A 5,484-nucleotide genomic window follows, 5' to 3' on the forward strand; every position below is an offset into this window, starting at 1 on the left:
AGCAACCTACTTTACTTGTCCATTAATATTTCGTCCTTCATACCTGTTCACCCGTACCTTTCTTATTTGTCCTTCCATTGATGTTACGCACAGTTATGTTTTATAAAGGTGTTTATTTTACATTAAAACGAGTGTATTCACCTTTAATGACATTCATGAGATTATTGTAAAGGGATGATATTCTCTCAATTATTTGATAAGGTACATTTTATCAATTTACAATAACTGGAAGTTCTTAAAGCATTCAAATTTTTAAAATTGGCATTGTAAATAAAAACTAACTTTTTGCTGGTTTCATGGTGTTCTTAGTTTAAATTTGTCATCGTTAAAGAATAATTGACAGAACTGACAGAAACAAGCTCAATAGAATCTAGTAACTGTACACACATTTTAAAAGTTGTATAAAATTTATTTACTTCAAACAATATCAAAAGTTTCTAAACTTTATCTAAAGTTTTTCTGCTTCGCCATCCTACTTTTTCGGATCCAGCTCCAGTTGTCCTTTTTAACATTTCTGATTCATACTAATCATCTCTTACTGAAAATTTTTTGTCACATAGTTGATTACTTCCTAATAAGTATTATTTTCTTCTGAATTCATTGAATTGGCAATTTCTTTCCTATTTTATGGGCAGAATGTTCTTGTATATACGCACATCTTGTATATACACACGTCTACTTCTTTAGGAATGAATAATTCTAGCAATTTATTTCTAAACAAAATTTTCTTTTTCTTCTCTCTAGAGTTTTAAGAAGTTATTTCCAAAATTTTTCAATGAGAAAAAATTATATATATATATATATATATATATATATATATATATATATATATATATATATATATATATATATATATATATATATATATATATATATATATATATATATATATATATATATATATATATATATATATATATATATATATATATATATATATATTCGGTAGTAGAATTTAAGGAATGAATCAGCAGCACTCTTTTTATAAACCCAAGTTTGTCCTTGGCCTTAAAGCAGTCAAGCAGAGATTATTATAGTAAAAATTCAGAGATTTATTAAGATAAAAACAGAAAGAAAACAAGAAAAGAAACAGAAAAATGAAAAAAAAAAAAAAATGGTTTTAAGTAAAAAAAAAAGAAAAGCAAAAATTATTTATAATTAAAATTATAAATAATTTTTGCTTATAATATAAATAATGCTTATAATATATATAATTTGCTTATAATATAATTATAAATAATTTTTAAAATTATATATAATTAAAATTAGGAAAAACTAACAAGGAAGAAATATAATACCGACATTAGGTCACACGATTAAATCTGAAAAAATTGCTCCTTTGAATAATGTATTTATGTAGCCAAATGCAAAATATATCAATATAGTAATACAAAAGCAGCCCCCCATTAAAAGAAGAAAACAAACCGTAAACATAATTTTATCAAGTAAAAATATCACAAAAATTGAAGAAAAAAATTCAAAATAAAACACAAATAGGAAGAAAGCGAGAAGGGAGAAAAATGCCACCTACTTACAAGTATTGCAAAAATGATTTAAAATATTTCGCAATGTACGGAAACTGTGAAATACCTCGAGTAATACATTTATTATGTTTTTAAAGCTATTCAATGGTTCCTACTACCCTACCCTGGAGGTGAGGGTCAACTTTGAAATATTAAATATGATCCCCAATTTCTAATTGCAGATTCGGATTCTCCAGAAGAAATTAACCAAATTCCACTCATTGGCTTAAGCATTTTGCTTCACCGATGAACGGTAACCAACAAAAATAAAAATGGGATATAAGCTGTGTAAAATGGTGACATCTCAAGACCCATCAGAGATTAGGGACATAAAAATAACCATATTTTAAATTTCTTTATTGACTTTGCTTTTAACTTTTTTTTCGAAAAAAACATACTAAATCAGCTCAAAATGAAGAAGTTCAATGAAGAATAAAACAAAGAGAAATCATAGATAAGTGAAAAAAAAGGGGGGGGGGAATAATAAGTAAAAAAATAACAAACAGTTTTTTTAAAAAAAAAGAAAAAAGAAAAGGATGAAATTTTATTTAAAAAACCGGAAAAAAAGATATAATCTTTTCATCAGCCCACACGACTATATTCGCAAAACAGAGTGATTTCTGATATTGTATCAATAAAGCCAAAGCAAAATATATTAATACAATAGTGTGAGGAGCACTCAAAAAAATTTTTTTTATAAAAATTACAACAAATAAAATAGAACACAAAAAGTAAAAATAACATGTAAAAACAGAAAATAAAATAAAAGAAAAAGAAAAAACAGTATAAAAATGGACTATATAGCGAGTAGCGAAATCAGATCAACTTACAAGGTCGGGAAATTTTTCAAGAATGATTCAAAATGTTTTCGCAGAAAGATTGCCAGATTACAAAATATGAAAACAAAAGGGCAAATTGAGTGTAACAAGAGGGTTTTAAAGTGCCGTTCTTACTGCACTGGTGAAGTGATTTGTTATTCTATGCATTGATTTGTTAGTTACCAAGGATGGGCCCGAAATGGATGTGCGCAAGGTAATATTATACTGGATAATTTTAAAAATTGATTGACCATACATATTTTTAGAAAATAGATGTTTATTTAAGAAAAAATATAAAATAGAAAAGAGAAACATAAATTGCCTGTTTTGCAAATAATTTTAGCCACGGATTTGCACGGAATGGTTTAGCACATGAAAAAATTATATAAATTATCAAAGAAAAAAATTTTAATAGATAATTTTAACACGGATTTGCCCGAAATGGATTTGCACATGGAAAAATTAACAAAGAAAGAAATTTTAGTAGATAATTTTAGCCACGGATTTTCCCGAAATGGATTTGCACATGGAAAAATTGTATAAATTAATAAAGAAATTTTTAGCAAACAATTTTACCCACGGATTTGCCCGAAATGGATTCGCACATGAAAAAATTGTATAGATTAACAAAGGAAATTATTTAGTAAAGGAATTTTTAGTAAATAATTTTAAATAATCCTAACTTATCTTAAAATAATTAAATAATCTTAACTTTCTTCGTGTTTTCTTGTATTTATTTATTATATATATATATATATATATATATATATATATATATATATATATATATATATATATATATATATATATATATATATATATATATATATATATATATATATATATATATATATATATATATAAGCTATTTTTAACAAAAGTACATACGGTAAAGTCAAAATGAAACTAAAAATGAATAAATAAATTAAGAAAGTAAGTGAATAACTGGTTCCGTTTCTCGGGAATCAGAGCATAAGTTAAGCATTGATGCATTGTTGGTATTTAAAGCAACAGTGGTTTTATAATTTTGCTTTCATTACTTTAAAGCAACGTAATTAACAGAGGCACTTTGATACACTTGGTGTTGGATTTTGTCTCGCTGATTCATCTGATATGATAACGATAGAAAGTGATAGGACTTAGAAGAGTTTTCAAAAAATTATAGAAGTATTTTAAATACATTGAGGGAAAATCAAATAACTTATAAGAATTCATGAGATATTTCCTGTCCTAAACCATTTGTGCATGCACCCTTTACATATTTATCTCATTTAATTTTTAGTGTATCTTATTTTATGATGGCGTTGTTTGATATAGATTTATTATTGTTTAAAAATTCATTTTGTTTTTTTTTATAACCGTCCATGAACGGCCGACACAAATTTTGAGTTTACAGCTACTAATGCGATTTTGAACCCATTCCAAAGCAAAGACTCCTGGATCAATTTTGGGGTGAAATGTGCCTTCATGGAGGACTTTTTAATGGAGCTAACTCGCATTGGCGTTAAACAAGGAGGAAAACCACGAAATTATACCACGGTAAGCTTGAGAGCAAGGGGACCAATGATCCGTCTACAACTGAAGATGTTTTCACGTCAGCATTTTGGTCGGTGCAAGCAGGGTTCTGAATTACACTCATGTCCATAAATTAAGGATAATGAAGTTCAGGCACAGAAAGAGACAGAAGCCAAACAAATTTGACTTATTTGTAAAGTCTATGTATTAAACAAAAGGTAAAGAGCAAAAAAGATGCTATATGTTTGACGCAATTAATAAAAATTGCGATTTTTACTCCCTGGAGCAAATTTCGAAAAAGAACCTATTTACAAAAAACAGTATAACATGGTTAGTATGATGGTTAATACGGAGTATGTCTCCCGGACGATGCAATACAGGCCGTACAACGTCTAGGCATGCTGAGTATCAAATTATCAATCTGATCTTGGGGAATATTACACCACTCATCAAGCAATGCCCTCCAAAAGTCCGGTAGACAAGTGGGAGGGGGTTGACGGGCTGCAATTCATCCGCCAAGCATATCCCACACATGCTCTATTGGATTCAAGTTCGGTGAGTATGCTGACCAATCCATACGGGTGATATCCTCCGATTGAAGGCATTCGTCTACAATGTTTGCACGGTGAGGACGGGCGTTGTCGTCCATAAACAGAAATTCAGCACCCATGGCGCCCCGAAACAAACGTACATGTTGTTCCAGAATGACATCCCTATAGATGTGGCCTGTCATTGTTACACTCTGAACATGCAGGTCAATTCTGGAACCAAGAATAATTCCTCCCCAAACGAGCCATCCTGCACCACCGTAACGGTGTCGATCAATGGTGTTGTCTTGGTGGTAACGGGTACCTTGCGCTCTCCATATGAAAGTCCGGCGAGAATCAGACTGCAAACTAAACCTGAACTCGTCGAAAAACATCACACAAGACCACTGTTGCGGTGTCCACAATGCATGCTCTCTACTCCAAGCTAATCGCAGGTGACAGTGAGTTGCGGTAAGTGGAACACATCTGACAGGCCTACGAGCATATAGACCAAAGTGCCCTAAGCGTCTGTACACGGTCTGCCTTGAAACTGTCGTACTGGTAGCTGAGGAGAGCTGACGAGACAGGTCTGATGCTGTGTTCCGTCAGTTTCTTTTGGCAGTAACTGCCAAATACCGGTCTTCATTCGGCGTTGTAACTCGGGGGCGACCTGTGCTGTAACGTCTACTCACATTACCATCATCTTGGAATCGTTGCCAAAGCCTGGAGATGACACTCTGGGTGATTCCAAGTTCCTCGGATACTTCCAGCTTTGTACGTCCACATTCAAGTCGTCCGATGATTCTGCAACGTAAAAAATCATCCAAATGCTTCCTTTGTGCCATAACTATGCGGTTATTGCACTGAAAGACTTTTAAAGCGCTTGTGAACAATTTTACTTCGTTGCCACCATTCCTTATATACCCCTCTCTTACACTCTCGTCATTGTGACGTACTACCAGCGTCATCTAGTGGTTTCCTGTAATTTGCATATTCTTCTTCAGGATGTGTGTGATAATTCTACAGGTGAAATTTTAATTTTAGAGTTTGATTTCTGTGTGATTCTGAATTATCCTTAATTTATGGACATGAGTGTAGTTT

This window comes from Parasteatoda tepidariorum, chromosome 11, assembly GCF_982258835.1.
Source record: "Parasteatoda tepidariorum strain Cologne lab strain chromosome 11, Ptep-v5.0, whole genome shotgun sequence".
Taxonomy (NCBI): domain Eukaryota; kingdom Metazoa; phylum Arthropoda; class Arachnida; order Araneae; family Theridiidae; genus Parasteatoda; species Parasteatoda tepidariorum.